Raw genomic sequence first — 21,660 nt, forward strand, 5'->3', positions numbered from 1 at the left:
TTCGGCGTAATGTGCAATAAGCCAATCAGTGCGCCACTAACATTCCCTTTAAAAGCCAGGTGTGCTTGGACCTTGGCGGATTGCTATCATGGGGACGACTTTTGCCAGGTTGTAATAAAGAATGCAGAGAGAGAGTGTGTGTGTATCGAGTGTATACTCTTTGTTCCGCCCACGTGTAGATACATAATTTACTAAACACCTTGTAGATTTGTCAGTGTTCTTTGGCACGTAACTTTTTGGGGGTCCTTTTCACAAATGATTGCAGATGCTCTACTTTTTCCACATGCACCTCCCTAGTGTTGTTGGAACTTGTATGGGTTTACATGTCACTGTCCCATTATCAGTATCATTAAATGTCCTTTCCTTAGACTAACTAATATTATTTAATGTTGCATTACTATTTATTATTTCATGGATCATTTCACATTTTGTGGTAAATATTGATTTTGGACTTTGATCATTATGGCAAAGGCTGAAGCTTTGCAGCATCTGGGTTGGCCTTAGTGTGCGCTACATGTATGTTTGTCTCAACACACAGAACCATTAGGCTTCCTGACCAACACTGTGTGAGTGGGAAGGATGCATTGTTCTAATCACCATATTGCTTTATTTAAGCTCCCACTGTGCTGCCAGCTATTCCAAAACTTCACACCCACGACGCAGCATCGTATCGCATGATATTTATTCATAGTAAGCAATGATAAATTAATAAAACAAATTATACCCCTTTCCTACCTGTTTCCGACTTCAAAGAGCGAGGGGAGGGCGGAGGGGTAGTGAGGTTTCTCGGTAGTTAGCTGTCTGTCTTCAGGTGAAAACACTGTAAAAGCATCTCTCTTTGTATGAATTATTTATGTAAAATGTTCAAATGAATCTTTACGTTTGCAAAAAAGAAAATAAGAAAAAAGGATTTATTCTGTGCTCTGCCCATGAAAAAGCACTTGGTAAACAGGATCTGGTGTATGAAATTGTTGCTGTCATATCCAGTGTGGCTGTTATGCTTATTGAATCCCCTCCCGAATACTTACATACACACTAGTCATTTTTAAAATCAAATCACATTTTACTTTGTACCCGTGTGTATGGAGTGTTTTCTATAAAGTTTTAATAGATAGAAATAAATGAAAAAGAAAATAAGTCTCCATCAGCATTTGTTTATTGAAACAGTCCAGGTAGGGGATGCTTGGCACACGGTGCATACATCTGTTGTGTATCGTCGTGGTTTATGTGGGCGTAGTGTAACATAGAGTGAAACCATGATTGGAGTAAGTGGAGAGGGGTTCCGCGTGTTTGTACTGAGCTCCCCTTGGGGCACAGGTTCCAATATGGCAGCTCAGGATCAATCCCGGTCTGAGAGCGCAGCCCCCTGGCAAACGAAAAATTAAAGTCTTGGGAAAGTAAGAAGGGGAGCGAGTCTTTCGGAAAGAAAAATGAATGGTTTGTTGATTTAGTTTGTGGGCTGACTTCTCCTGCATACAGTGTGTTTGTGTGTGTGTGTGTGTTCTCATATGTTTTTGTGTCTATGTGTAATGTAATGTATGTGCGCATCACCTTGACAGTCTGCATTGATGAGTGTGTGTGTATATGTTTAGGTCAGAGCTTTGGCTTCCCTCCTTCAAAGATGCCGTGTGCACATGTTTACCTCTGCTCAGCGGCAAACAGCCGAGGCAACTCACTTCTCAAATTGACCATGAAATAGACAAACAGGCCGCATATTAAGCCAAACAGGTCTGTCCAATCAATATCTGCGTCTCCTCTGCACAGGTGCACGTAGTCCTGGCTTAAAAACTACATCACTGTATAATTTAAAGCATGGATGGAAATAATATGTATTTTGGTATAGTCGGTCGTCTGACATGATTTGCTTAACAAGATGCTGATGTAAGGCTGATATTCTGATATTCCCCCTCTAAAATGACACGTAGCCTAAAATTCCGACTGTGGTTGTTAAATGACATCTTCATTCTTGTAATATTATGACTTTTTTTCCTCGTAATATTATGAATTTATTGTTGAAAAATCATATTCCTTTCGCCTTTAAGTGGCCCTAATACTCAGTCGTACAAAGCAAAGTGAACGTTTGTTTTTAATCCTATTTATTGCTACTGTCAATTTATGGAACTGTTGTTTTATGTGGGCCCACTAACTCTGACAAAAAATATATATTTCAGCCTCTTTAGCTTGCTAAATGCTTTAAAAAAAAAAAAGTTTCCCTCATTTGATTAAAGCTGTCCACCATTTCACACTGGGCGAACAGCGTTGGCTCGTGTAAGCAGTCTAGCAAACAACTTGCAAAGTGTGGTGTTGATTCTCGGCAGATGCCAACCAGTTAATTAACAGCAATTTGAATCCATTATAAAATCCAAAAACATTGCATATCAGGGTTTAAATAAAGTACATGATTACGCGTGAAAAGGGAAACATTAATTTCAAACATTATTATATCATATTTTATGGTTTTCAAAACATCCTGTGTTTGGAGGCATTAGTGTTGGTGGAGGAGTCTTATATCTGTCAAAATTCTGGTGACAATAAGCTGAGGCTTTGGCAATAAGTGGAGAGCTGGAACTAGTGTTATTTGAGCAATATTTCCCTGATGCTTTCGTCTCTTCCTTTCCAACAAAAACAAATGTGAAGTTAGCCTTACCTGTTATTGCCAAGTATGAACGCGCTCTCCCTCTGTGGTTACAGTATGCCTAGAGTACACTGTGTATTCTATCCTGCAAACATTCAGCGGTTGTTGAACACTGACGATATTATGGAACAAAAAGAATTTTGGAAAATGTGCGAGGTCTAACTGATTATGAGCCTGGGGGACGAGCAACTTGGTAACGTTGCGAGTGGCTGTGTACAGTAGTGTGTGTGTGTTTCAGTCTATGTGTACAGGGGAAATGCAAGTGAACTGAATGTCAAGGGCAAGTTGAAAAAGGGAAGGTTGTATCTGAAAGGTAATTTGGCTCTCCAGAGGAAAAAGCCTCAGCTGTAATAGCGCGCTCAGGTAAAAGCTTTACATGTATGGGGAACATGTGCGGCCGAAAGATAAGCGCGAGAGAGCAAGCTAGTGAGAGACGAGTGAGTTCCTATCCTCTGAGAGTATTTGCATGTCTGTGTGTGTGCTTGTGTGTGCTTGTGTGTGTGTGTGTCTGTCTGTGTGTGTGTATGTTTGTGCGTGGAGTTGGCCCCAGCCTCAACGTAGGCGCCAAACCCCTGTAACATAAGTGAAATCTACAACGAACCCCAGCGCCAAAAAAATAGAGAGAGAGAAGGAGAACGGGTGGGACAGAAAGTGTTTGAGAGAGGTGTTTGTGGGGTGTCTGTGTGTGTGTGTGTGTGGGGGGGGCTCCACAGGGACTCAGCAATCAGGAGACATGGCAGCCGCTTGGCTCTCCGTTGTAATGGATGAGCTGAGGTCTCCCTTCGTTCCCCGTGGGGTTTGGTTCGACTCTCCCATCTTCACCCTCTGCTGTGCACCGCAGGCCTCCAGCCAAGCACCATCGTGCACGGTTGCATGCACACACAGTCGCCTTGCGTGTACTATAACACACACACTCCCTAAACAGCCTTGTTTATTTTATTCCATTGATCGCATATCTGCTTTTATCTTGTCCCTTGATCTGCTGTTCAGCTCTGTGTCCTGTATGTTGCAGGTTGTTGTTTTGTCCTCTTTATAAATCCCGCCAGTCTGTTCCTGCAGGCTTCCACCCTTCCATGTCCCCCCCCCCCCGTCCCCATCTCCCGGCTCATGTACTTTATCTATTCCCCTTTGTCCGTTTATGGGGTCTGTCTGGGGGCAGAAGGAAAAAGCCATTTCATAAAAATATCAATGCAAACCTGATTTCTGCACACCCCCCTACCACAACCCCGGCCTCAGCTGGCATAAAGGCAGCAAAGATGGTGGGGGGGGGGGCGCAATCAATTAATCTGATCAAGTGCTTTAGGAAATGGAGAGCGTAAGCGATCCTAGGGGACGGATATCCATCTCCTTGGGATGATTGAATTACGCACCGACTGAGAGTCGGAGAGGAGGGAGGGCTGGAGAAATGAGGTGGTTAGGGTGACCGGGGATGAGGGAGCATGTGCTCGAGAAAACACAGTGGGAGTGTGTGTGCTTGATACGAGAAAGTGAAAGATACGGAGAATTAAACTGAGCAAAAGCCGGCGAGTGGGGTGAAAGAGAGATGAGGTCATTGCAGGAACAGAAATGGAAAGGAGCCTTATTTCTCCCCCCCCCGCATCTAACCATTTACATTTTTACGTGTCATACCTTATGGTTAATAACCCCCTACTTTTGACAGCTATATTACATGGCACGGGTACATCATTTTGCTCTGGAGTCAATTCACATCTGAGTGCTGATGCACAAATTTGTAATTTAATTAACAGTAAATTGTCACGCAGTATGCAAACGGATAGGCAGCGTGGAGAACTCTTCTGTAACAATAAGGGCTGCATTATCATCTCCTTTCTAAATTTGATTTGTTCTAATATCAGAAACGCAGTGCGTGATTGACAGGAGCTTACTGTAACATTATGCTAATATTGACAAATGGGAACACTTAAAATAACCCAGTATCTCTAAGTATTATTTTTAGGGGGAGATATGTATGCTGCTACAGCCGTCCAAACGTACTGCAGCACAACTCTTTCACGACTGCCATTTCATAGAAAGGCCTCGGTGAGCAAGCTCCTCCATTGTTTTCGAAGCTGCAAAATATGGTGCAACACATTGCTTAGAGATGCACGGCTCCGTTCGAATGCCACACGCCAGCTGACAATGACCTTCTCTTTACTTCTGTTGAATGCATAGCATACCTTCTCTTCTCCTCCCCGTGAATGATTTCTTATCTTCTGTGAGCACTTGAGCTTTGTCGGGGGAACCTGTGAATAGACGGAGTAAAATGGGGTTAACCATGCGTTTTTCTCCAGCTCCCTGGCTGAAAGCTGGATACTCTGGGGGGATAGTTCTGTGTCATGAGGAAAAAGATGAAACACAATAAGAGGACAGAATATGAACAAGCCCCCCTGGGCTTTCCCTGAGAAGAGAGGACGAAGGAGTTTAGATTAGAGGGGTGGGGAAAAAAGAGCACCAGGCCTTCCCACCAAAAATGAGATATGAGCGAGAGAAAGAGAAAGAGGAGGCGGTGGAAGGAAAAGGCTTTCAACAAACAACACTGGCTCACCATCAAGGCCTGTACGGGCTGCCTCCCTGGAGGTAGAGAATTGTCGAATGACTGCTGGGAGGAAGCCTGATGAGCTGCGTCGCTGCCGTGCTGCTGGTGCGACTGCAGGAATGGAGGGACTGTCGGAACGGAGACATCCAGCAGAGAGAGAGAGAGCTTGTCTGCGGATCTTGAACCGCTGCACTGCCTGCCGCCCTCAGCCATTATTCATAGCCGACGAACTCTACATGAAACTGATGATGGTTGTTTAGCTCGTGGGCTACCACTCTCGCTGTGGTATGAAACAATAACAAAAATGGATTTTTTGAGAAAATGGGGGGATCACAGGAGAAGCTTTTATCGCTGACGACTCACCATGTGAATTGATCAAAACATTTTGAGTTCTGCATATGGATATGGCAGGAAGTGACCCAGCTCCTATACAGGGCTCAGAGTTACAGCCTTAGAAATTGCATTTGTTTTTTTTTTATGATCCCAATTTAACAGCAATGGTGATCATTGTCACACATCGCTGTGAAAGGCAACGATCCACTTCCCGCGATCATCTCTCCTCAAGCCAGCATGTCACCGTTTATATTGACGTTTTCAGACATGGCTGCAGACATGAAAAATTAGCTTATCATTTTGTGCTGTGATCTCTGTAACGCTTATCGTGAGACCCCTTCGTTCTGTCCCACTGTTACTTCCTCTCTTTATCCCCCATGCTCACATCGTCCCCCTGGACTCCCCTGTCGATCTCAGCTCCACTACTTCCCACCCCAGCCTCCCAGGCCTCAGAGTCCAGCTGCCGCCCCACACATCTGGCTCCCCTGTGCAGGAGGTGACAGAAACAAATGCTCACTCACTCTTGCAGGGTGGTGCAGGACTGTGACTCCTGCTTGGCAGACGGGGGAAAAGCCGTTGATTGCTGGGGGTAAAGAGGGGAGAGTAACGTGATAGATGACATCACAGTGAAGGGAGGGAAGGGGAAGATCGTGCAAGGGGCAGGGGGGGGCTACCAAATTAGACAGAGACAGAGGACAAGGCAGAGAGGGACATGGTTTGTCTGCCAAGGCTACAAATCATGTCCCTGAATGCAACCCCGACGCTGTCACCCCTCCCTCACACAAAATAAGCCAGAGATCTATTGATTGGCACTCGTATTTGCTAGTGGGCTCCAGCTCAAAATGGAGCCTTTAATTAACTTAATGGACCAGCTGCAGCTGTGTGTGAGCCAATGACGGAGGAATAGAAATGGAGGAAAAGAGAGAGAGAGTGAGATAGAGAGAGAGTGAGAGCCAGCATAGACAATAAGTGGGGTTAACAGCAGACTCCTTTTTATGATCAGTCAGGGTGGGCAGTACAGACACAAGATGAGATTGAGTGGGCTTGTGTCCTCTCTGCATTTCTTGTTCCCTCTCTTTGTGCCCACCCGGTGATTGATCTTATAGGAGATGTGTATAGCTTCTTTCCGACACTGAAGTCCCGACATCTTCCTCATATGTTCCGGACAGGCTGTATGTGAGAACGCAAATCCAGAACTTTTCTACTCAGACGCAGCAGAATGTTGCTGGAAATGTTCTTGTAAGTGTGATCTCATATCACTCTGACAGTCTCCTGCTCATCCTATGTTAACGGCAAACTCTGGAAAATGCCCGGGGCCTAATTTTCAAAACATTTTTCTTGCTGTCTGAAAACACCTCATCACACAGGTCTCCTGAATCTTCAACCAGCTTTTCCCCTTTCAGATCGACCACCAACGTGGTTTTAACTGGCACCTCTGCATTATTCTGTCTGGCCTTGCTTCCCTGCTGGGAGCCCCAGTTCACCCCTGCATGCTACACTAAGCAGTCACCCCCAGAGCGCCCGGCCCCTCACAGCCAGACCCCTGTTCCTGCACACGGCTGCCCATTCTCCACTCCACCTCCCACCTTACTCCTCTCTCCTCCCGCCTTCTGTGTGCACCATTCTCATTCCTGTCCACTCATCCATTCTGTCAAAGGTTAATTGGTTTGGAAATGATTTGATTTATTCTGGACGTTAATGCTGTTATCATGCTTTTGTTCGGTAAAAAAGAGAAAGAAAAACTACCCCCACATGCACTTAAGCCTAATTTAAAATAAAGAGGAAAATGAAAAAAAAAATCCAATTTGATCTTCTTTTTTTCTTTTCTTACTCAGACTCATGCTTGTCCCCACAAGTCTTTTCCTTTAAATTATGGCAGAATTTCATTACTTTGAAAGCTTTTCTGCCCCCTCCCCCGGCTCCCCTCCCTGTCGCCAATACTTTGAATGGATCAGGACTAATGTCTTTCTTGTAACCTCAAGGTCAGAATATTTGGATCCGTGGAAGCGCTCAAGGGTTTCAGTGATTAATGCACTGTACAAAGTACCTTGGAATAATGCGGTGGCTGATGGCTACACAGAGTGATCAGTTGTGCACCCCCTCCACACGCACACACACACACACACACACACACCCTGCAACACACACACTGACACTTGCGCACAAATATGCAGACACACAATTACGTCTGGTGGAGATAGTTGTAGGTAGAGGTGCCCTGTCGGTGCCCTTGATGTGGATCGTGGGATGTATTCATATTCAGATAGGGTTACCTAGAGGCTCCCTCTCTCTCATTCCCCCCAACAGAGCCATGCAGTCCTTTCCCAAGGTGCTTTATGCTTTTCTCTCCTCCCGTGTTTTACATATTTACTAACATGAGCTTCGTTGGACACAACCAGACCACCACTTCCCTCAGAGCTGCTAGCAGGATCACATTTTCTACACCTCAGTTCTACAACAATTTCACTTTTCATTTACCTTTTTAGCATCAGCCACGTAAGAGAATTAATTAGATTATGTCTCAATGTCAAAGGGAGATAGTTTTCCTGACTCTAGTATCTACAATAGAACAGCCGCTGGTTTATTCCAACTGTGGTCTTGATGTTTTTTGCTGACGCGACTGCGATGTCTGATAAAAATGTGATTTTGTCTGTTGCTGCGGCCACCTTACAGAGGTCTTCAAAGTGGCTGCTGTGCATGCCGTCCACGACCTATTGATCAGAGACACACAGGCCCCCTGTATTGAAGTTGTTTGGAGAGCTGCAGATAGTATCTACGCTTTTGTTAATTATTTACATTCGGTTCCACAAATCTGATCAATAGTTAATTGAGCCAGTGGGAGCTGCCGGAGAGAAAAATGGAAAACTTTGCGTGGAAGTGAGGGACAAAGTCTCATACTCTTATATATAATGTAAATATGATATCATATTAGGTTTGCTGGTGGAAAGACAAAGACAAAAAAAGAGCTTGTAGAACACATCAAACAGCATTGTCCTCTTCTCTTGCCTTCACTCTCTTAATGGCTGCAATAATTCTAAACGGCAACATTTTAAGGGAGTAGAGGACTCGTGGCCATTCACTTGATTGAAGCACCATTTAAAGTGGCAGGTGGCTGACTAGAATACGCTTGTAGTGTTTGTCTCTGGTGGGCTGTCGGGAACGAGAGGCCACCGAAGTCCGGGGAGCTGAATCTATCAAAGTGTGTGTGCAGACAAAATCAAGGTATGTGTGAGCTGCCTGTACATACAAGGTAGTTATTAATGAAGTTGAAAGAATTAAATAATAATACTGTTAATCCCATTGGGTCTGCATCTTGTACATAAACAGGCTCATCGCCACAATTACATTTTCAATCATTCCTGTGCAGGTCATACATTTCAAGGGCTTGACGCCTTTTTCCAAAAAGGGACATGTGCCCCTAAGTTGAAAAATTTCACAGCTGATAAAGAACGTACGGTGTACAATGAAGATTTATCAAATAATGTGGAATTATTTATCCTTCCAAGTGCTTTAAACTGTATAACCAGGATAAATGGTTTGCACAGTGCAGTATCCTGTTGTGGTGGTATTATTAAAAGGGACCTATTGTGTTTATTTCCAGCTCTATAATTTCATTGGACTCCATTAGAGCAGTTTTGCATGATTATTATTATAAGTCCATATATCTTAAACTGCCTGAGTCTCCGGCTGAAACAGTTAATATTAGCTCAGTCCTCCTTAAAAGTCCATGTTCCTCTGACAAACATTCGTAAGCTCGCCGATGGTCGGCGCTTGTGAGCACAGCCTCACCTTTTTACTGGTGTATAAACAAAGTAACAACATAATCGATTAGAATTAGCGGCTTCTCAAATCTATCTCTACGTGTTCGTATAAAGAAATTTGTGATTAGCTGATACCAGCTAATCTCGCGGGGATTATTTTGTCACACAGGAATTACTCTTACACATATTTACCTCATTATTTGAAAACAGCCATGTTTAATATGGATATCTGACACTGTAAGGTTATATACCTCACATTAGTATTTTTACACTTGGCATTTGAGCCTGTCGAATAATGCAGTGAACACTATTACACCAAAAATAATAACTGGCAGAGGTGAATAAAAAATGTCATGACCCAATAAAAAAAAGTCCACAAATGGTAGCACCCTGACAGACGTTATTGCCGCCAAAGGGCTGCAGAGTACGTCAGTGTCATCTATAGATGGTACAATAGCAGCAATTATTGGTGAGTCGTTTCTGAAACACATCATCGCTGATGGTGACAGCGAGACAGCAAATCTGTCAAGCATAGATGAGACTTGACCAAAGAAGTGAACAAATGGTTTAAAGTTGGTGCCGCTATTTGAACAATATATAATGGAACATTTACCCAGCACAATCAATTAAGTTAGAATTTATGACACCAAAACTTTTCTCTTCTTAATGAATGAATGAAACAGATTGTCCAAATTATTGCCGTGGGCTTAGAAATAAAGTTCTCTAATATTAATTTTCCAGAACAAGGAGGCTATAAGCTGTAAATAATACTCATCCCATGTCTAAAGTGAATGGAATCGGGCATCAAGCACCATTTTGAACAATCAATTCATCTCTTTTGCCATCCTGGTACAAATAGTGTTGGAATTTGTTGTAAGAGATGAATCTGATATTGTGTGTAGAAATTGATTCATAAAAACTAAACACAAGCATCACAGGCCTCTGCTTTCCAGACAGAGTAAGTGGGGAACTTACTTGTGGGGGAACTTACTTGTGTAAACGTGTGCTTGTGTGTCTCTCTGTGTGATTGACAGGAAGTGATTAAGGTATGCAGTCGCAGCTCCACTTTAGTAATCTGTCCCGCCACACCTCAGGGGATGAACTGCATGCGTCTCCATCTCGCCGTCAATGCTGCGGGGCCCATAATGCATTATGAAGAGGAATTTATCTCATTGTTTCCGTTCCCATTTAACAGTTTGAGCTGCACGTCTTTGCCATTGTTAACTGACAAACGTGTCAATGACTAATCTACCTGGGTGTTCGACCACCACCCCTTGTATTGGCTTTGGCGTTTCCTTATCTCGCTTCTGTTTCCAGCCTGTCGCTGATAAGCAAGAGGGAAGGGGGAGGTGTATGTGTGGGGAGCTGGGAAAATAAGAAAAATGGAAAGAAAATGAATGGTAGTGGGGAAAAAAATACATAGTGAGCATTAGAGCAAAAGGGAAGGAGAAAGAAATAGGGCATGATTAAAGAGAGGGGTCTCTGAGGTGACACCCCCCCTCCCGCCTTTTCCGTTTGGTGTTAGGTAGTTCGTTGAACACGCTGCATTGTCATTGCCCTATTTCACGGGAGCAGATAAACAGCACCTTAGTTTTTTTTCATTCACTTGGGCCACAGCCTTGAGTCCTGAGGGAAAATACAATACATCCATCCTTTAGCATCTCGTGCAGTCATTTTTATTTTGAATTGTTTATGAGTGAAAAACAAAAAGGGAACTGTATTTCTTAGCATAAGGAGGAAGATCCAGTCATTTCAGTTCAGCTAGATGAGCAAGACAAGAGACGAGCAGCGTGGTGTCATGACTCTCCAACTTCCACTTGGGTTTGGCTTGACCCAGCTGTATTGCTGAATCTGCCTCGCTACATGATGGGTGCTGGGACTCACCCCACCTCGCTGAGACAACCGCTGGCCACAATCTGGGTGTCTTCGTCAGCTTGGAGCAGCTGGGCCGGCAGAACAGCTGAGGTGGTGGATTTTCCTCTCCTCCCTCACTCAATCTCTTTCCCCTCCCTTCTTCTTCTAAACATCTGCAAATCAGCATTTTTTTCCGCTTCTTTTGCTGTCACCTATTCACGCATCCATGGACCAGAGGCTTTCTCAGCACCAGGGGACTGTCGTCTAGATTATATTCTTACAGGCAATTAACAGCATATAGACACTGTCCCAAACAGAAAAATTGGAAGAAAACAACAGAGATGAAAGAAAAGTATGAGAAAAAGTGATAGTAATTGACAGAGACAAACTTCATTGAGTGGTCTTTTAAATGCTTGAGTGGGTAACAATTCAGCAGCTCTTTAGTCTCGGGAGGACCTGTCTCAATTACCCTAATGAGGCACAGTGACTCTAGCTTCTTAGGAAGGCCATGGGAGGCAGGGAGTTCTGCAAGGCCAAGCAGGAGAGGCTAGGGGGAGAAGGGCCTCAACGGATGTGTATTTCTGTGTGTGTGAATGTGAGAGACATGCTGGATGTGGATGCCCTGTGAAGTCAAATGGAGCGTGCCGGGTTCCCAATGAGCCAGTGTTAGCTGTCGGAGTGACACACAGTGACCTCCCACCAGGCACATCACTTTCTCATCTGGGCTGTCAGGGAATGGCAGTTAACCCCGGTCTGCCCTGAACCTTGGCCTCCGCTAAACCAATACTTGTCGTCAATAAAGACCCGGCATGGAGAATGTCCGTCACAATATGTAGGCCTCCCTCAATTCTTACAATCCTGCTGTGTAAAGACAGAATTAAATCAGTTTGTGAGCAGGAAAGCCTCAGTGTTGTTACCAGCCACAAGTCAACGGTGGGAGTCTGGCTGTAGGAAATGTCATCCTTTTTTCTGTTACAATGCAGTTCCCTTTGTGCTTCCTGACACAAGGTAATAGAACCAGCCCCTGCACTGTACTGTACATTACCCCTTCCCTCGACAAACGCACAAACATGCCACAAACTACACTGTTGTGGAAGCTATCAGCGCAGTGTCATCATCACCATTACCCTTCACACGACATTCCATTAGCAATTCAAGACACAGCTACTCCACACCCACTGGCCTCTCAGGAATACATGTCAGTGAAAGAGTATCAGGCTTTACAATTACTATAGCCCCTTTTTCAAACCACTGCCCTACACCCTCTACCTACCCACTTCCACTTCCACTTAGTGTGTGCATTTATTTCAAGGGGCTGCCAAATTTAGTGCCATCCCAAACCAAATAGCAGGCAGTGGAATTGGGTAATAAAACCCTCCAACAGCAAGTCTACGTCGACGCTGACCATGTGCAATGCATGTTATGTTCTCTTCAGGGAACTCTCTACAGACATTTAATTGTAAAGAGATTTACATTAACAAGCGTTTTCAACCAAAAGAAAAAGAAATACCACCAAAGAAGCTTGGGAGTAGTATATTGTATTTATATCATAGGCTTAGGTCTACTACAGAGTGAATGTAGTGATTCTGCCACCTCAACACCCACATTATGATTATGTAGAATTTCATGGGTTGAACATGGCTCATAATAGCATATGACACCGTCAAAGATCCTGCTACGTCATGAGATCTACACTAAAAGTAGTGCCCTCTAATCAAATGTAGGTTAATTATCAGACTGGGGAAATAGTGTTTATAGACAAACTGTGGTCCGATCTTATTCTAATACTGTAGCGTCACCTTTGACACCTCCTGGTAATTACATAGTTTTAAAATGTATTTGAATGTTCGCTAACATTAGCCTCATAACCCTCTATCTAACGTTGCGTTACCACTCAGAGACTGCAACTACAGTACCCTCTCCTAGAGCTCCGGTTTGGGTTCAGCTGGGGCTAGAGCCTACTGATACGACCAGGGACCACCATGGTCCTCCAGCGCACTAATGCTCACTTAAGGGGATTCTGGAAGGGAAAAGTCCTCCACTTCAAAAGAGCAGCTCTGATTCTATGTCACTCTTCTTTTTTATGGCCTTAGGATGTCACTGACAGTGACTCTGTCACCTTTACACTCCCTCTCAGACCCCTGCTCAGTTTTTTCAGCATTTTGCTAAATTATGCAGTGGGTGGAGTGAGGCTCAGAGCTGGTGGTGGAGTTAGACTTTAATGAATGGTTCTTCATTCAGCTCTGAGTGTGAGACTATGGAGTTACAATCTGTGACAAAGTGGGGAGGGTGCCGTGTCATAAAACCCTTCTACATTTTTTCTAGTACAAATTAGGCCACGATACACACCCCATAAACACTGCATATTGGTTGTATCTATTGTCAAGTCTGGAAATGAGAGAGAACACCTATTTGTCTTATTTGAAATGAGTTTGTTATGCAATCACTTAAATTCTGACTGATTTCTTTGTACATTGCTGTTCCCCAGCCAACCAGTGTATTTGTCCCAGTAAGCAGATAGGCCAAGAGAGGTCAATGTTGGTCAGTCTAGACTAAAAAAAACCCTCCCACAATTACATAACTTGGCTCCCTTTTGATTTTTGGTCTTCCGGTTCCTCCTTGATTTTATCTGTCAGTCTGTTTGTCTAAGACAGTCTTTCTTTAAACAATAAGTTTTGTAAACTGTTGGCCAGATTCTCTTGCAACTTTGACCCCATGAACTGTTGTCAAGCAGCAGTAACATATCAAAATAAATTTGGCACATGACAAAGTATGTCAAAGATGAAACCCTGTATTTCCATGAACTATATTCTGGATATTCAGGGTCCCCTACAGGATGAATCCTATTAATTTCAGTGATGCTATATATTTCTCCTAGTGACAGTTTCCCATGCTAAAATATCCATTTACACACAACATGCCTCATGTGATAATCCGACAAACAAATGTCACTATCCTTACACATCACATACTACACAATGCATTGGCTAATTGTCAGAGCCTTTTCTAAGCAAATTTCAAATTTTCATGTCATGACCAGTTCCAACCTTTTTTTTTCTGCCATAGGATAAGAAAAAATAACTCATGTAAATTGTTCATTGTAGCCCAAAATGTAATGCTATGGGGAGCAATGTACAACGTCAGATTTAAACATTTATTTTTATGTTTTCTCAACCTTTGTTTTTATCACTGTAGTTTGTGCTACAAGGTTTTATTGTGAGGCCAGAGCCCTCACTGATAGACATGTCACCTTTCACTTTCAATCACTGCAAAACAACTGAAATCATTTGTCATTCTTTCTGGGCCAGCGAGTGAAATATGACTCATAGGCCTCAGAAATGTTGAAATTGAAAAAGCACATCTGAACACAGTCCCTTCGTCTCAAACCTCCTCCCACTCCTCCTCCTTGCCTCTACACTCTCAGTCAAACAGAAGAAATTGCTTCCATTTAGACAATCCTAACGGTCTCTCCTAATGGTTCTCTGTGATAGAAGTTATTTATGGCAGATTAATTTTAATCTGTCAATCCCGGGGAAAAATACAATCTACCCATGAAATGGCCATTCCCAAATGCTGTACCTTGCTGAGTCCCAGAATGCTCCTCTTCTCGTAAAGGAACGTTATACACTAGGGCCGGTGATGATTTAGCTCATTGCCATTAAGGTGGGTTTTGAATTGCAATACAGCTGGCAGAGCTTGGCTTCAGGTATGAAAATGTCAATAGCCAAGAGTGCCGCTTCTCCCTGGTCAGTTCTGACGGAAGACCAACAACCAGCCAGGCTGCCATTCGTCTTCCTGAGTGAGTTTTCTAATAACAGTAATAGCTGTGGCGATAAATTACAGCACCACCAGCCTGTCACAGAGAACACAGTAGAGCAGTTAAATCTAACAAAGAGCCACCCCTCCCCCTTGCTGTTTTACCCCGATTTTTATTTTTAAAACTTACTAACTCCCTCATTCCCCTAAGGAGCAATTCAAGCTAATGTTGAAAAGGCAAACCCTAATGCAGAGCTGGAGTATATCACGTCCTTACTGGACAGAAAATCCTTGGCAACAGAATATTTGCCCCTTCCATGACACCTTTCTTACTGTAGACTGGTTTCATTCTATATTACCAGTTAACTGTTTGAATTATGCAGCAATGTCCTCACCGCACCAGTCACCTGTCTGATGGACTCCATCTTTGGTGAAATAACAAATTAAGGGTGATGGCTGATTGGAATGAGATGTCATCTTACCCTTGACCCCCACTATCATGTGCCCTCTCACGAGCTAGTGTTTTTCCATCCCGTTCCCATGGCGTTGACTGCAGTCCCTCTGTGAGATGAGCGTGCTCAGTAATTGGAGCAGCGGGAGGCGATTTGTTTCCGTCCATTCCTTCAGTAGTAGCAGTTTTCCGGTGGGCAGCCCATGGAGCAATGCCATTTTGCCATTTGTCAGACAGGGTGCAATTTCCCGGTCATCTGTTTCCATCCATATCTGAGGGTGAGGGAACAAAAAAAAAAGGTGAATGATGGAGAGTTTAATAAGGCTCCTCATACTGTAGGAGCTTACTCCTGGTAGCGACAAGCCAGACTCATACACTCTCACCCTTGTGGCAAATACTGCAGCACAGTGCTCTTAGTCTTCAAATGCTCACTATTTACAAGTGACGCATTTCTCAGTAATGTGGGGCTCTGCTGACTTTTGCGGACCTGTGGTGCACAGGCGGACATAGTGTGCCTCTTGGAGGGCGTGTCGTGTTGAAATGACAGCTGCCTAAGATGAAAGATTTGTTCCTTTAGCGTAAGGTGCGAGATTCCAGTCATTTTTGCCTTAAGCTTTCACCTCTTGTTACCATAGGTCCCTGAGACAACATGCACAGTATGTTCAGGCTTTTCTTCCTGTGCCCGTCCTGCAAGAAGGGCACATAAAGATGGAATCCAAAGGCTAGATAAATTCACTTAAAAAACAGGCCTGCTTTGGTGTATACAGAGCTTCTTCTTTTTTTAACTGCAGTTTAAAACAAAGAAAATGTGCCCCACTAGCAATCAAGACTCTTCTCAGCGAGAAGCCCCGCAGTGTACAGCTGTGGGGCACCATAAGCGCGTTAGCTCTGTTTCCAAAACCTGGGCGATCACACTCTTCCATCTATGCTTTTACCAAAAAAACAATTATTTTTTTCAATCCAAACATGCACCTGATACCTCCCCCATCAGACCAATGCAACAGGGACAGAAGAGCTCTGGAGAAGAGCAACGGGCGGTACGTGGGCAGTGCCCCTCTGAATGTGAGCAAAGACGAGCCATGTTATTTGTAATCACAAATTGATGTCCTTTGTAGCCAGAGTTTGGCGTGCTCTGTGGGTTGGGAGAGGCGGGCGTCACGCGAGGCGAGGCAGCTGCTCTGCCTCTCTGTCCTCCCTGCAGTAAAGCGTTTCCTTTCAAAGGAGCCAAATGTATCTCCTTTCAGCTGGGGAGACATAGACTCACTGTTGTTCAGTTTCAGATGAGATTGGACAGGTGTTAGGATGTCTGTTGTGAGCTTTTACACAAATATCTTCTATTATCCTTCTGACTGGAATTAGGAACCATGAAAAATGAATATGTTCCTGTGTTATTTTGAGGTTTCCTCCCTCAGTAATTCAGGATGTATTCCTCTTTTAATTTTTTTTCTTCTTTTATTCAAGTTTGACCATATTCAGAACACGCTCTCAGTGAGTAGTCTGATACTATCGTGTCTTGAGGCACAATTTTTTTTCTTTTCTTTTTTCATTGAAAATGAGAGCTAGATTTGTAGCACTGAGCATAGCTGCATCTGAAAAAACAATTACAGATAAGAGATGTTTTGGGATTTTGCTTTTAGATGTTTATCAGTTTTAATTGCTACATCAAGAGAATTCGTTTGTTGTCGATTTTTTCCCCCCTTGTTCTCTTTTTCTGTTTGTCTGTTACCAGAATATATTAAATCATATGAAGTTGGTTTGCACGGAGCTTTGATCAAAGGTTGTCCAAGGGGCACTTTTTTTCCCCACACACTCTTTGGTCAGAGTGTTTGCTCATCAACAAACAAAGCCGTTTTACAGAAATTCGCTACAATGGTAGAAGGACATCCGCTACCGGATAACCACTGAACAAGAATGGTACTAAGCGGCTTTATGTTGTTGCAGTACTATGATCTTGAACTCATGTCTACTTTCTGGTACAGTCATAAAGATATATTCAAACCCTGATGGGAAAAAAAAGTGTGGTTGATAGGACATGGAAGCATCATATCACATTTTTCTCATAAAATAATAGCACTTGTTTTACATTTTGCATGAAACAAACTCTCGAAAAAGGGGGAAGTATTAACAGACACTGGCTAAATAAGGGTTAGGAACATTGAGAGAGTGCATCTGTGGAAGGTCCAGGGTCTGAACGGGAAGATAGGCCCCCACGAACGACCGAAGCTATAACGATGCACTGCGTGCGACCCTGAGATGAGATTGATCAATAAGTCACTGCAATGAAGTGGCACATCGATTACGCCAATGACAGGGCATTTACAGGTTTAATCTGTATAATGAGTATAACCTTTTTCTTTCAGCCAACTGCTTTCTGCTTGGCATGGACGTGTCCAAGGCCAGCAGGGACCAGAGTGGTGGGGGGGTGGGAGCAAGATAACATACGTGGTTGTGTAAGTGCATGTTGTGGGTGTGTTTGTTGGGGGTCATGGTAGTGAGGATCGGAGGGGCGGGGGGCATGAGATAATGCAGGAAACGTGTGGAGCAGAAAAGCAAAAAGACAGGAAGTGGAGGGAAAGGAAGAGAGTGGTTTCCGTGACACTTGGGCTTGTGTTTGTGTCACAGCTGTAGGTAAGATAGCGGTGCAGGGGGAGGATCATCATTTTTTTTTTGTTTTGTTTGCAGTGTTAGAGGGAGGCCGCCGATGATTAATGTGTGTCACGGGTAACTCGAGGCACTGCACTCTCTTTAGCATTTACAGTGTGTCCTCCTCCTCTTGCCTTCACCATCCTTCCTGAACACGAACAGCTTCTTCTGCTCTTTTCTTGTGCCCTTTTGTTTTGGAAACAGCTTCCTCTCTCCGCCACTCCTCAGCCCAAAGCAAAAGATATCTCTCACATGAACTGCTTTTCACAGGACTAATTTCTTTCTGCATAACGTAACCATGCTATATCTTGTCCATTGTTTTTCCCCCCTTCTGTTTTGCAACATGACACAAATGCCAATTAACATGAATGACATGAATAGCAATTAACCTATATGCTTATCAGTGAAACACATGCTTATTATGGACTCGTAGGGGCTAAATGTTCCTTTTAGAAGTGGCTTGTTCACTTAATGTGCGTCAAGCCGTTTTTTACACAGCTGACTTGGATAAACATTCCATAGCATTTATGGTGTAAAATAATAGATGTCCACCAGTGTTAAACAACGGGACTCGTCGTCTTTCTGAGAGAACGGAATAAATGTGTAAACCAATTAAGATTTTCCTGCTGATATTTCTGGTTATGCCAGCAAATCTGATCAAATAAACTGAATCAAAGATTATTATCACGCTGGCTTTCACTGTGCAAATTTGCTCAAACCATGCAAACCTTGCACAGTCATTATTCTGCCGAAAATTATACAGGATAAATAGCGGCGCTTTATTTCTGCATTTAATATCCAGTGGTCCAGATATTGTTTCTTGCTCGGGTCTCTCATCAGAGTTCAGAATAACTACCTATAAATGCAATGCTGCTGTCAAACCCTGACTGTCTAGAATATAGCAAGCTAATGACTAATCCAATTAGGGAAGACCCGGCCTAATTTTAGATTTTGTTCATAACATTATTAAATTGTCACCTTAATGACATGGTGCATGCCAGTGATTTCCGTTTATAGCCAATAATTTAGGATAAACACTATCTGAATATTATCAGGCACTTCCATTTGAGAAAGAGAGCACTAACTTTGACGCTGACTGTGCAAAATTATACATGTTTTTAATGAATTTCTGCTGGCACATGGATCTTGAGTGGTTTGTGGTGCCTAAGTGTGGTGCCTGATGTAACCACAGAGAATGTTAGATTCTGTTTAAACATTTATTTTGGTGCAGACCGAAATCCCCAGAAAGTCAGAGAAGCTTGTTTTAGCTCTCGCTGCTCCCACATGTTTGAGAAAAAAACTCAAAGTGATGAATGTTAGATATTTTAAAAATATTTATAAGCGCAGGGACAAATATAGGACCACTAATATAAATGAGACTTATCAAAACAAAACAAAAATCACAAAAGGAAAGTAAAATATAATAATAAATATGATAATTCATTATTATGATAGACAAAACTGCACACTGGAGTTGTCCTTTAAACGATTAGGCCTCCAAAAGCTCAGTCTCGTCTGCGTCGGAAGTCACTACATTGTAAATGTTCTTCCCTGTGGATGTCTGCTACAAAATGTCTCTGGGGCACAAAGTGCTGTGAGCGTGTTGTCAAGGGAATATTACTGCAGTGTTATGATGTGTTTTTATTCTGTCAGCTTCATCCCCAAGGGCAAGAACCTCGCTCACAACAGTGCTGCCTGCTGGTTCACTTCACCAGAAATGCTTTGACATATATGCCGCAAAGACACGTAGACACAAACAAGAACAAGCACGGACGCACACACACACTTATAGCTTTGTGATGACACCCATTAACATTATGCATTTCTGAGCCGCTTCACGTGACCTTAACTTAACGCAACAAAAAATGCCTAACCCCAACCTAAACCCCAAATATTAATTCTAACCTGAATCCTCAATCAGCCATTTGCTAAAATGGATCATTCCGTGAGGTCTACAACTCAAACTGGTCTTAGCAAAGCTAGAAGCACACACACACACACACACACACACACACACACACACACACACGATCACCTTCAGGAAGTTGACTGCTTCCAGCGGCAGCCAAGTTAAATGCTGCTTTGCCAGTCCATCTCTGTGTCGCCTCCTTCCTCTGCCTCTCTTTGACTCCCAAGGACAAGGAGACCCACTGTACAATGGGACATCATTTATCACCGCAGGAACAATTACTGGAGACATTTCATTGTCAGAAAATTTCAAGCCAATTCCCCCCCCATCTCTCTCTCTCTCTATCTCGCTCCTCCTGCTCTCTCCCTCTGTCTCTCTCTTTTGCCCTCCTGCCATCCCTTCCTTTTTTCTCTGCTCTGCCTCTTTGCATGGCTCCCAATGAGCTCTGTTGCAGGTCAGACTCCCATTAGCCCAGGCCCATCACTATAGATTACAGCACAGAGGCGGTGTATTATATCTCATCTAAAGGCCCTGACAGACTTTTCTCCCTCTGTTTCTCACAATGGGATCCTGTTTTTTTTTTTTCTCCCAAGGAAAGGCGTGGAAAATTGCTTCTGATACTGTATCTTCAGCCCTGAGCTTTAATGAAGCCTTTCAACATGGTTTGGTGTGAAGGGAAAGGAAGAGAGTTAGTTGTCCAATCTCTCTGTTTGATCACACATGCAGGCCAAGCCTCAGTAACGCACAGCAGAGTTGAGCATGCAGGTGATTTAAATGCAGAATACCTATCAGATATGTAATGTGTTGCTTTTGCCTGAGCTTTTCTTCTCTCATGTGTCACTTGACGCTGAAAGTGTCCACTGTAAAAGAGGGAGAATGAACCACACAACTACTTCATCGCGTCACCAACTGGATAGGTCTTTGCTGCCGCCTCTGTATGAAAAATGCTGTACTGCATTCAGCCCTGGACTGAATGGCCTGTCCCTTTGCCTCCATTCTGCTTTTACTTAAGAATATGCCATGAATTAACCTTGGGTTGAGATCCTTAACGCGTATGGCGGCGCTCTCTTCCTCCCTTTTGTTTCATTGGCATGTTGCATTTGTTTTCAGGCAAAAATTTGGTTTGCGACTCAGCATTAAAATGCGTGTTAGCAGATAAGCAGATTCAGCCAAGTGTGAAGCGGCACCTCAGGTTGCCCGCGTGGCGTCCCTGACATCCATCAGTGCAGAATGGAAATGGGCTCTTAGTGTCAAATGTGCTGTGATTTATCCAGAAGTCCTGATATGATCACTATTAGATCGTTTTAATGACTAATGACATTTGAAAAGTGCTTGGGTCTGTGGCAAGGCATAGAGGGCAAATTATCTCTCCTCAGCACAGTGCTGTGTTCTCCCTGTGGTGACAGCAGTGGGTGTCAGTCGCTTATGGAATCACGTATTGAGTATACTACATGTGTGTCCGTTTGTGTCACTGAGCGAGCTGATGGGGAGATGCTCAGGGCACTGCCTCGGGGCTGATTGGTGGCTTCTAACACATCTTTGTCAGTCTTTCTCTTTTGTTTCCCACCTTCCACATGCTATTCCACTGGTTGAACTAGCACACTAATGCATGGAAAGCTTTGTTTTCTGTGTTATTCATTGAACCAGGAGTCAGATTCAGTGCTGTGGTGTTGATATGTGATAGGGATCGACCGATACAGATTTTTTAGGGCCGATGCTGATACAGATTTTTTTTTCATCAGCCTTAGCCGATGACCGATATGGACTGCCGATTTTCTTGAG

General features: G+C 43.5%; 1 protein-coding gene across 2 annotated transcripts in view; it reads left to right on the top strand.

The window, feature by feature from the left end:
• The window catches only part of pacrg (PARK2 co-regulated), a 122,199-nt gene that overhangs the window by 19,979 nt on the left and 80,560 nt on the right, over positions 1 to 21,660 (top strand). The gene's annotated exons all lie outside the window — the stretch shown is intronic.

This window comes from Scophthalmus maximus, chromosome 15 (genome assembly GCF_022379125.1).
Source record: "Scophthalmus maximus strain ysfricsl-2021 chromosome 15, ASM2237912v1, whole genome shotgun sequence".
Lineage (NCBI taxonomy): Eukaryota > Metazoa > Chordata > Actinopteri > Pleuronectiformes > Scophthalmidae > Scophthalmus > Scophthalmus maximus.